General features: G+C 38.0%; 1 long non-coding RNA gene and 1 other non-coding gene across 5 annotated transcripts in view; one reads left to right on the forward strand and one right to left on the reverse strand.

Annotated features, from left to right (window-relative positions):
- The window catches only part of LOC133257557 (uncharacterized), a 527,623-nt gene that overhangs the window by 175,411 nt on the left and 339,249 nt on the right, over positions 1–12,963 (reverse strand). The gene's annotated exons all lie outside the window — the stretch shown is intronic.
- Positions 93–226, forward strand: LOC133236246 (small nucleolar RNA SNORA43). The gene has a single exon (XR_009732811.1). It is a non-coding gene; the product is annotated as a small nucleolar RNA SNORA43 (small nucleolar RNA).

The following is a 12,963-nucleotide window of genomic DNA, read 5'->3' on the forward strand; positions in this document are numbered from 1 at the left end:
GAGAAAATTTAGTTTAGTTGATGATTCATCAAGTCAATTGATATTTCCAGTTCTAATTTGATCTCACATAATAGAAACACAGCTGCCCTACAGATGCCGGACTTGCTGGCACCATGGGTGCAGCTGCCCTGCTGAACTCAGGATGTTGGGGCAGAGAGGAAGCAGTTATTTCTACACTCAGTGCTCAGAATAGTGGGCACTAAGGATGGTTTATAGCCAGACTTCACTGAGGGTTGCCTGAGGGAGCACCTTGTTCCCTTGTGCACAAAAGATAAGGCTTGGGAAAATTACGTGAGGGGACAAGCACGTGGCAAGTTTGGGTACAGTGGGATTCACCAGGAGAGGGTCTCCCACTGCAAATGATTGTTCTATAGATCTGTGTGGCAAGGATTTGTTAGGAATCCTTGGGCAAGAATGACATGCATCTCTGGCTGAGGGCTGCTGGGCAAGTATCAGGACCCTCTGGGGCCTCTGGGCTCAAAGCCACCTGACCCAGAAATGCTTATGCCCTGAGGGCCTTGAGACAAGGAGTCACTCTGGAAGGAAGGCCAAAGGATCCGGCCAAGGTTGACAAACACTGCTACAGAAAAATACAGTTTGGGAGGAATCATTGATTAGATTCCCCCCTCAAAAAAAAAAAAAGAAATACACCTGAGTTCCAATAATTCAGTTCCCATCTTTTTGTCCAGGAGACCCTATTTTAAACCCTTGCCCAGTATTCTATTTTTAATGGCAGAAAGGAACTAAAGAGCTTCTTAATGAGGGTGAAGGAGGAGAGTGAAAGAGACTGCTTAAAATTAAATATTAAAAGCTAAGATCATGGCATTTGACTCCATTATTTCATGGCAAATAGAAGGGGAAAAGGTGGAAGTAGTGACAGATTTCTACTTCTTGGTCTCTAAAACCACTATGGATGATGACTGCAGCCATGAAATCAGAAGACAATTACTTCTTGGCAGGAAAGCGGTGACAAACCTAGACAGCGTGTTGAAAAGCAGAGACATTACTTTGCTGGCAAAGGTCCCTATAGTCAAGGCTATGGTCTTCCCAGTGGTCACATAAGGTTGTGATAGCTGGATCTTAAAGAAGGCAGAATGCCAAAGAATTGATGCCTTTGAACTGTGGTGTTGGAGAAGACTCCTGACAGTCCCTTGGAAAGCAAGGAGCTTCAATCAGTGAATCTTAAGGGAAATCAACCCTGAATACTCACTGGAAGGACTGATGCTGAAGCTGAAGCTCCAGTATTTTGGTCATCTGATGCAAATAGATGACTCATTGGAAAAGTCTCTGATGCTGGGAAAGATTGAGCGCTGAAGGAGAAGAGGGCATCATAGGATGAGATGGCTGGATAGCATCACTGATGCAATGGACATGAACTTGGGAAACTTCAGGAGATGGTGAGGGACAGGGAGGTATGGTGTACTGCAGTCCATGGGGTTGCAAAGAATTGGACATGACGGGGCAACTGAACAACAATGACAACATTCTACTTCTTCTTATAGTAGCACCCTGACTTAAACTACTGCACACATTTAAAACTAAGTACAATTCTTGACTTCAAGTTCAGAAGCAGAAAGAACAATCTGTAGATAAGCAACAACCCTTCTGCTATGTCACTTAATACTGAATACTCTTAGAATGTCTTTTCTTATATACCTACCTAGCTAGCTATCTGTTAGTATTTCTGTATCATCTCTGATACTGAACTAATACCTGGATTGGAACCATACACCCCAGGGAACATCTTCAGCCAGAATATTACTTCTTTGTACCTCCACCTGAATTATCCACCAAGTGCCAGCTCCACACTAATGAGGATATTAGTTTAAACCTTTCAGATTTTACTTAAATGACTGTCTTGTAAAATAGTATGCATCTTATAAGCTATTATCAGTGATTTTCCTTTTTCTAAAACTTTATTTATTTTCCCAAGATCAGAGGTATACTTGATTACCTCTTCTTAATATCTTCTGCTTCTGTTAGGTCCATACCATTTCTGTCCTTTATCGAGCCCATCTTTGCATGAAATGTACCCTTGGTATCTCTAATTTTCTTGAAGAGATCTCTAGTCTTTCCCATTCTGTTGTTTTCCTCTATTTCTTTGCATTGATCGCTGAGGAAGCCTTTCTTATCTCTTCTTGCTATTCTTTGGAACTCTGCATTCAGATGCTTATATCTTTCCTTTTCTCCTTTGCTTTACGCTTCTCTTCTTTTCACAGCTATTTGTAAGGCCTCTCCAGACAGCCATTTTGCTTTTTGCATTTCTTTTCCATGCGGATGGTCTTGATCCCTATCTCCTGTACAATGTCACAAACCTCATTCCATAGTTCATCAGACACTCTATCTATCAGAATAAGAAGAGGTGGCAAGAATACACAGAAGAACTGTACAAAAAAAGATCTTCACGACCCAGATAATCACAATGGTGTGATCACTCATCTAGAGCAATACATCCTGGAATGTGAAGTCAAGTGGGCCTTAGAAAGCATCACTATGAACAAAGCTAGTGGAAGTGATGGAATTCCAGTTGAGCTATTTCTACTCCTGGAAGATGATGCTGTGAGAGTGCTGCCCTCAATATGCCAGCAAATTTGGAAAACTCAGCAGTGGCCACAGGACTGCAAAAGGTCAGTTTTCATTCCAATCCCAAAGAAAGGCAATGCCAAAGAATGCTCAAACTACTGCACAGTTACACTCATCTCACACGCTAGTAAAGTAATGCTCAAAATTCTCCAAGCCAGGCTTCAGCAATACATGAACCGTGAACTTCCTGATGTTCAAGCTGGTTTTAGAAAAGGCAGAAGAACCAGAGATCAAATTGTCAACATCGGCTGGATCATGGAAAAAGCAAGAGAGTTCCAGAAAAACATCTATTTCTGCTTTATTGACTATGCCAAAGCCTTTGACTGTGTGGATCACAATCAACTGTGGAAAATTCTGAAAGAGATGGGAATACCTAACCACCTGACCTGCCTCTTGAGAAATCTGTATGCAGGTCAAGAAGCAACAGTTAGAACTGGACATGGAACAACAGACTGGTTCCAAATAGTAAAAGGAGTACATCAAGGCTGTATATTGTCAACTTGCTTATTGAACTTCTATGCAGAGTACATCATGAGAAACGCTGGACTGGAAGAAGCACAAGCTGGAATCAAGATTGCCGGGAGAAATACCGATAACCTCAGATATGCAGATGACACCACCCTTATGGCAGAAAGTGAAGAGGAATTAAAAAGCCTCTTGATGAAAGTGAAAGTGGAGAGTGAAAAATTTGGCTTAAAGCTCAACATTCAGAAAACGAAGATCATGGCATCAAGTCCCATCACTTCATGGGAAGTAGATGGAGAAACAGTGGAAACAGTGTCAGACTTTATTTTGGGGGGCTCCAAAATCACTGCAGATGGTGACTGCAGCCATGAAATTAAAAGACGCTTACTCCTAGGAAGGAAAGTTATGACCAATCTAGATAGCATATTCAAAAGCAGAGACATTACTGTGCCAACAAAGGTTCGTCTAGTCAAGGCTACGGTTTTTCCTGTTGGTCATGTATGGATGTGAGAGTTGGACTGTGAAGAAGGCTGAGCGCTGAAGAATTGATGCTTTTAAACTGTGGAGTTGGAGAAGACTCTTGAGAGTCCCTTGGACTGCAAGGAGGTCCATCCAGTCCATTCTGAAGCAGATCAGCCCTGGGATTTCTTGGAAGTAATGATGCTAAAGCTGAAACTCCAGTACTTTGGCCACCTCATGCGAAGAGTTGACTCATTGGAAAAGATTCTGATGCTGGAGGGGATTGAGGGCAGGAGGAGAAGGGGATGACAGAGGATGAGATGGCTGGATGGCATCACTGACTCGATGGACATGAGTCTCAGTGAACTCCGGGAGCTGGTGATGGACAGGGAGGCCTGGCGTGCTGCGATTCATGGGGTCGCAAAGAGTCAGACACGACTGAGTGACTGAACTGAACTGAAGTGAACTGATACTTGATTATGTAACATATAAGAATATGATATTTTAAGTGTAATCTGAGACCTCCTATTCAAATATCATGTGAATATCAATATTTTGCAAACTTGAACTAGTTTTTGCTGTCATTTTCTAGAAAGAAGTTGCCTAATTCATATTTCTGGCCTCAAAATGTTTAAGCTTTTACCTCATCACAATTTTCTGGTATTTTATACAAAAGCCTGGATAATGATGATAATCATATTGTGATAGCCAAACACAAAATAAACTTTAATAAGATTTTTCCTCATGGTTTTAACCAAAATATTTTTCTGAATTTAAGATTTATATTATTGTAAAAAGTAATAGTAGAGACCTTGAAACACCAAAAATATTGTTTGCTGTTGTCTTCTAAAATAAGAATAAAGGTGTTCTCTTATATTTGTGTTCCCCACATGAAATATCTTCTCACTGTGTTTCAAATACATATGTGACTGTAATAAGCAAGTTTCAGGTAATACTATAGACTTATTTTTCATCATCAGAAGTCATCTCTGATTTTCAACAAATGCTGACTTCTCACCTTGAAAGCCAAGCCGAGTATGAACGATAAAATCCATAAATCAGCTTAGGATTTTCTGCAAAGTCAAGATGGTACTTGAAACTGAAAGTCAGTGACAGTGTTAGTCACTCAGTCATATCCAAGTCTTCGCAACCCCATGGACTGTAGCCCATTAGGATCCATGTCCATGGGATTCTCCATGCAAGAATACTGGAGTGGGTTGCCATGCTCTTCTTAGAAAATGAAAAATAGAAAACCTGTGAACAGCATTCTATTAAAAGTTACCAAGGAAAAAGAAAAACTGTACTCAAATACCTATCATCCTCAAAATACAAAACAAAATAATGTGCCTTCATCACACACACACACACACACACACACACACACAAAATATCTAAAGATTCTAACCTTTTTACTGGCTACAAGCATAACAATTGGATAATGACATATCCTTCTCACTTACAATCACTTACATCACTAACATTTTTCCCTGAAACTGGCTACTAAACAGTGCAACAAGTTTGCTTATGACAACACTTCTTAGAAAAATTGGCATCTTTTGAGTGATTACTAAAATGTTTTCCTTTGCAAAAAAATGGTGGACACCTCACAGGATATAAGAAATGGATAGGTTGATAGGGTTTTTATGAAGGTACAATGAGAAAGAAGGACAAGACGAGGAGATGCATTTTCATTAAGGATATATATGGTTAGCTGGCAGCTTTGAATTATGATCTGAGGCATAGTGAAGAGAACAAGACAGGAACGATGACCCTATGAGTTATCTGGGCAGCAATGACTGCTGAAAATTCAGGGGGGACATGGGTCCTTCATGAGTTAGAAACTGAAAGAGAAGATATACTAAGTTATACATAGATCCAGAGTTCAGGATCAAAGGAAATACAGCATATGAAGATGGTGGTGGTCAAAAAGTTGACAGACAGTATTTGCTTAAGATAAGCCATTGCATCTGATGATTAGGAGATTACTGGAGACATTTACCATCTGAGCCACCACGGAAGCCTAACATTTAAGATAACAGTCTCAGTGGAGTCATCTCACAGCATCCTATACATCTCTCTAATGTATCCCTGATTATATTTACATAAACACTATTTACACATCCCCATGTTTATAGTGTACATTATGTAGTGTTGGCTCCCATACGTCTGTATTTCTGTATGTATATTGTAATACAAACAGTGCACACAGCATGGGCTTACCTCTCAATGAATTTTCAAAGTGAGCACATCATGTCATTGGCACTGAGGTCAAGAAAAGGAACATTACTAGCCACCCAAAAGTCCCAGCCCCCTCTCCCTCTTCCAGTATCTCTTTCCCAGGCAAGGGTATCAGTCGTGTATCATTTTAATCCCAGAGGAGTTCACAGTCCTTAGAACTAAATACATGCATTTAGAATACTTAGATTTTTATTACAAAAGTTAGGAAAGAAAATAAGAGTATACTACATTATTAGGACCCGGTTGCTCAATATTTATAGTTTCTATGTCATGTTGGACTTGAACTAAGCTCCAGGAAGAGATGCCAGAGAAAGGGAAGCTGCAATTCTCTCAGTGACAATATTTTAAGCTCAAACCACTTGGTCCTCTTTGAGAATAAGATCAAAATTATATAACTGCTGCTGCTGCTGTTGCTAAGTAGCTTCGGTCATGTCCGACTCTGTGTGACCCATAGAAGGCAGCCAGCCAGGCTCCTCCACCCCTGGGATTCTCTAGGCAAGAATACTGGAGTGGGTTGCCATTTCCTTCTCTAATGCATACATGCATGCTAAGTCACTTCAGTCGTGTCCAACTCTCTGCGACCCTATGGACAGCAGCCCGCCAGGCTCCTCTGTCCAAGGGATTTTCTAGGCAAGAATACTGGAGTGGGTTGCCATTTCCTTCTCCAATACTCAGTTCAGTTCAGTCGCTCAGTTGTGTCCGACTCTTTGCAACCCCATGAATCGCAGCACGCCAGGCCTCCCTGTCCATCACCAACTCCCAGAGTTAACTGAAACTCACATCCATCCATTCAGTGATGCCATCCAGCCATCTCATCCTCTGTCGTCCCCTTTTCCTCCTGCCCCCAATCCCTCCCAACATCGGAGTCTTTTCCAATGAGTCAATTCTTTGCATGTGGTGGCCAAAGTACTGGAGTTTCAGCTTTAGCATCATTCCTTCCAAAGAACACCCAGGGCTGATCTCCTTTAGAATGGTAGTACCCAGGACAAAGACCAAAATATTAGAGTTAATTATTTGAAGCTTTTTTAAAAATAGATATCTTTGGATAAGAGAAGCTCATTTAAATGTGTTGATAAACATATACAAAATTAGAAAATTAAATTGGGATTCCATGCTTGTCATCCTGGAACTTGCCAATAACATTGTGATATTAATTTCTAAATGCCCTCAAAGCTCCAGCCAGACATACTACCAATAATGTCATTCTCAGGAGACAAACTAGTTGCTTACAGCAAAAAATAGCAGCCATGAAGTGAGATCTCCCTTAACAGCCTACTACAGATCTACAGCCGTTATTACATCTGCATGCATGTCCTCTGTAACCTCTCTCCTCTCTGTGGAGAACTCCATAAAGGGCTGTGGTAAAGGGAAATTGACTACTCTTGCACAGAACTTTATGACATCCCACCCAATCAAGAGTTTTACACCGTCAAATAACTTTGCTTCCTTACATATATTCAATACCTGTCTCTCATTTGTATTACTCCTAATTACATTTATACACACTTAAGTTTCTCACATCTTAAAAATGTGAAAAGCAGTCCCTTGATTCCCACATCTTCCTGCAGTTATTTCTATCTTCGCTACATAACAATTAATTCAGTAGAGACTCTCTGTATTTGTCCCCTCTTTTCTCTCACCTACCATTTACTACACAACTCATTTCATTTGGCTTCTGTTCTCATCACTCTACATAGCTTTTTTAAAAAAAATAAATCTATTAGTCATGTTGTTAAAACTGAAAGAAAAAAAAAGAAGATGAAAAGCCCACAGTCCAAGTTTCAGATCTAAATTCAAATATCTGTCTGTGTTAGTCACTCAGTCATGTCTGACTCTTTGCAATCCCATGAACTGTAGCCTGCCAGGCTCCTCTGTCCATGGAATTCTCTAGGCGAGAACACTGGAGTGGGTTGCCATGCCCTTCTCCAACCAATAATCTAATTAACACAAATATCTAAAAGGCCCTTATAAAATATAAAAAATTGATAGGCAATTTCTGTTTTCTAAAGAGAAATCCAAAGATATGTTAAATATAAGGGAAATACCTAAAAGAGGATGACATCAGGTAGACTAAAGTTATTGGAAGAAAAAAATATATGTATATATATGTGGAAAATTCCAATCTAATTAAAAAAGTTGTCATATTTAAATTTAACAAACTAGACTTAAGACCAATAGACACCAGTAAGTTGTTATAATTGTCATAATTCAAAAATTTTATGCTCTTATTAATATAAGCACATTTAGATATATAAAGCAAAAAGTGAAAAAAAAATTCTAAAATTAAACCCATTCTTCCTAACATAAATCAAAATCAATTTCAGGAATACTAAAAATTTAAATATGAAAGCCTAAACCAAAATTTCAAGGAAAAAATTTTGGAAACTATCTTTGAGACTTTGAAGTAGAAAAGACATTTTTAACTAAGAAAAGATACAAACAATAAAGAAATTATTAACAGCTTACTATAATACAATTAGAGATGTCAGTTAATGCATAGGTAGCATACATACAAGTCACAAACTTAAGTAAGGTATTTGTAACATATACACTGATAAAACTATTAAAGTTTTATATATTAAAATTTATAAAGAACTCTTTACTGGATTTAATAAGCATATTAAAGAGGAAGCACAAATAGTCCATGAAACATGAAAAAATGCACAACTCTGTTAATAATAAGAGGACTACAAGCTAACATTACAATGAGATAACATTTTATACCCACCATAAAAGAAAAATTGGCTGATTAATTTTGTTGATTAGAATCAATGAAATTTATAAATTAGAATATAGAGGGTTGGGAATATCCATTGCCTGTTAATATAAGTATGAATGTAGAAAACCAACTTGGAAAACAGTTTGACATTCCATTGGTAACTGTACATGTTATGCAACCCAATATTTTCACACCTTGGTATATACTTCAGAGAAACTCTGGCTAACATGTACCACTAGGCATGAAAACAATGTTTGTAGAAATAGTGTTTATAATCACACAAGCAGCAACTACCCCACATAATACTTATTAGAACAATGGTTATACAAAGTGTTGTATATTTGTACAATATACAGTACCTAAGACAGGTAGTCTAGGAAGTCAAACTATATTCATAATAAGATGTTATTTGCATTTTCCACTCTTATTCTTCATATACTTTAACTAAATCAACATTTTGCAACAAATGGAATAGAAACATATATAAAAATATCTTTCTTTTAAAATAAGACATTAAATAGGCTTGGGATAATATAAAATAATGTTTCTTTTTTTTAGAAAATGTTATCAAAAATTGCTATTTTGTTCACAATTATGTTTAAATAAATATATTTCTCAATTTTAATCCCTTACATGAGAAACATAAATAGATATACCCATTCCAAACAGACCTACAAGACCTTCTAGAACTAACACCAAAAAAAAAAAAAAAGAAGTCCTTTTCATCATAGGGGAATAGAATGCAAAAAGAGGAAGTCAAGAAATACCTGAAGTAACAGGCAAGATTTGCCTTGGACTACAAAATGAAGCAGGACAAAGGCTAATAATCTTTTCCAAGAGAACACACTGGTCATAGCAAAAACCCTCTTCAACAACACAAGAGAAGACTCTACACATGGACATCACCAGATGGCCAACACCGAAATCAGACTGATTATGTTCTTCGCAGTCAAAGATGGAGTTATAAAAACAAGACTGGGAGCTGACAATGGCTCAGATTATGAAATCCTTATTACCTTATTCAGACTTAAAGAAAGTAGAAGAAATTGAAGAAAGTAGAGGAAAACCACTAGGCCATTCAGGTATGACCTAAATCAAATCCCTTATGATTATACAATGGAAGTGACAAATAGACACAAGGGCTAAGATCTGATAGAGAGAGTGCCTGAAGAACTATGGAGGGAGGTTCATGACATTGTACAGGAGGTGGTGATTAAAACCATTCCTAAGAAAAAGAAATACAAAAGGCAAAAAGGTTATCTGAGGAGGCCTTACAAATAGCTAAGAAAATAAAAGAAGTAAAAGGCAAAGGAAAAAAGGAAAAATATACCCATATGAATGCAGAGTTTGAAAAAATAGCAAGGAGAGATAAGAAAACCTTCTTAAACGAATGATGAAAGAAATAGAGGAAAACAATAGAATGAGAAACACTAGAGATTTCTTCAAAAAAAGTAGAGATACCAAGGGAATATTGTGCCCAAAAAACGGGCACAATAAAGGACAAAAACAATATGGACCTAACAGAAGCAGAAGATATTAAGAAGAGGTGGCAAGAATACACAGAAGATCTACACAAAAAAGATCTTAATGACCCAGATAACCACCCTGGTGTGGTCAATCATGTAGGGCCATATATTCTGGAGTGTGAAGTCAAGTAAGGCCTTATGAACAAAGCTAGTGGAAGTGATGGAATTGCAGCTGAGCTATTTCAAATCCTAAAAGATGGTGCTGTGAAAGTGCTGCACTCAATACGCCAGCAAATTTGGAAAATAGCACTGGCCACAGGAAAAGATCAGTTTTCATTCCAATCCCAAAGAAACATAATGCCAAAGAATACTCAAACTGCCACACAATTGCACTCCCCTCCCATGCTAGCAATGTAATGCACAAAGTCCTTCAAGCTAGGCTTCAACAGTACATAAAACAAGAACTTCAGACGAACAAGCTATGTTTAGAAAAGGCAGAGGAACCAGGGATCAAGTTGCAAAAATCCATCAGCTCATAGATAACACAAGAGAATTCCAGAAAAAAACATACTTCTGCCTCATTGACTATGCTAAAAACTTTGTGTGCATGACAACAAACTGTGGAAAATTCTTAAAGAGATGGGAATACCAGACCACCTTACCTGTCTCCTAAGAAAGCTGTATGCAGGTCAAGAAGCAACAGAACCATACATGGAACAACACACTGGTTCCAAATAGGGAAAGGAGTATGTCAAGGCTGTATATTGCGACCCTGCTTATTTAACTTCTATGCAGAATACATCATGTGAAATGCCAGCCTAGATGATTCACAAGCTGGAATCAAGATTGTCGAGAGAAGTATCAATAACTTCAGATATGCAGATGACATCTCCTTAATGGCAGAAAGCAAAGAGGAACTGCAAGAGCTTCTTGAAGAAGGTGAAAGAGGAAAGTGAAAAAGCTGGCTTAAAACTCAGCATTCAAAAAATGAAGAACATGGGATCTGGTCCCATCACTTCATGGCAAATAGAAGAGGAAAAAATAGAAACAGTGACAGACTTTATTTTCTTAATCTTCAGAATCACTGTTGATGGTCACTGCAGCCATGAAATTAAAAGACACTTGCTCCAGGAGATAGTGAAGGACAGGAAAGTCTGGCTGCTGCAGTTCATGGGGTTGCAAAGAGTCAGACATGACTGAGAGACAGAACAACAAAGCCATCAGTTACTCTTCATGCATAAGTACTGTGATATCATTTCCTAAGCATAAGATAGCTTGCCTGAGAAAACACACAGAGACACACATATACATGTAACTTAATGCTAAATAAACCAGAAACAAAAAACCCAAGCCTATAAGCAATACTGAGACTAAATATGCAAGTACTTTTTGTTCATGATGACTCTATTTCATGACTCAACACCCTATATAAGAGAATAAATTTAGTTTGCTCATTAATTCTCTCTAGTAAATTATTATATTTCTAAGTAACAGGATCTGGTATTTTTAGTTATTTATAGGAATATTTCCTGATTTCTCATTAATAGCATATCCCCAGGGGAAAAATATCATGTTAGTTTCTTCTTTGAGACTATATTTTCTCAAAACACTATTAATGCAAAAAATACTAATTACCTAGTGGGATGAATTATATTCTTAAAATTAAAATGTGTTCATCAGACACCTAAATGATCACTTGAGGAATCATCTCCAGTCAGGAAAAAAAAAAAATGTGTAAATTAGCACTAATCCCTTGAGATGCTCCATCAAAAGGGGCTTCCAAATTCAGAAATTATAGGAAGCTACAAGTTAAATCTTGAAGGCTCTCAGAGGGTCTGTATGAAGACATAAGTTTATAAAACTTGGTGTGAAACAGTATATATTCAAAAATTTTTTTTCATTTTTTTTAACTTTACAATATTGTATTGGTTTTGCCATATATCAACATGAATCCGCCACAGGTATACATGTGTTCCCCATCCTGAACCGTCCTCCTTCTTCCCTCCCTGTACCATCCCTCTGGGTCGTCCCAGTGCACCAGCCCCAAGCTTCCTGTATCGTGCTTCAAACCTGGACTGGCGACTCATTTCATATATGATATTATACATGTTTCAGTGCCATTCTCCCAAATCATCCCACCCTCGCCCTCTCCCAAAGAGTCCAAAAGACTGTTCTATACGTCTGTGTCTCTTTTGTTGTCTCGTATACAGGGTTATTGTTACCATCTTTCTAAATTCAATATATATGCGTTAGTATACTGTATTGGTATTTTTCTTTCTAGCTTACTTCACTCTGTATAATAGGCTCCAGTTTCATCCACCTCATTAGAACTGATTCAAATGTATTCTTTTTAATAGCTGAGTAATACTCCATTGTGCATATGTACCACTGTTTTCTTATCCATTCATCTGCTGATGGACATCTAGGTTGCTTCCATGACCTGGCTATTATGAACAGTGCTACAATGAACATTGGAGTACACGTGTCTCTTTCCCTTCTGGTTTCCTCAGTGTGTATGCCCAGCAGTGGGGTTGCTGGATCATAAGGCAGTTCTATTTCCAGTTTTTTAAGGAATCCCCACACTGTTCTCTATAGTGGCTGTACTAGTTTGCATTCCCACCAACAGTATAAGAGGGTTCCCTTTTATCCACACCCTCTCCAGCATTTATTGCTTGTAGACATTTTGAATAGCAGCCATTCTGACTGGCGTGAAATGGTAGCTCATTGTGGTTTTGATTTGCATTTCTCTGATAATGAGTGATATTGAACATCTTTTCATGTGTTTGTTAGCCATCTGTATGTCTTCTTTGGAGAAATGTCTATTTAGTTCTTTGGCCCATTTTTTGATTGGGTCATTTATTTTTCTTGAATTGAGCTGTAGGAGTTGCTTGTATATTTTTGAGATTAGTTGTTTGTCAGTTGCTTCATTTGCTATTATTTTCTCCCAATGTGAAGGCTGTCTTTTCACCTTGCTTATAGTTTCCTTTGTTGTGCAGAAGCTTTTAAGGTTAATTAGGTCCCATTTGTTTATTT

Source organism: Bos javanicus, chromosome 2, assembly GCF_032452875.1.
Source record: "Bos javanicus breed banteng chromosome 2, ARS-OSU_banteng_1.0, whole genome shotgun sequence".
NCBI lineage: Eukaryota > Metazoa > Chordata > Mammalia > Artiodactyla > Bovidae > Bos > Bos javanicus.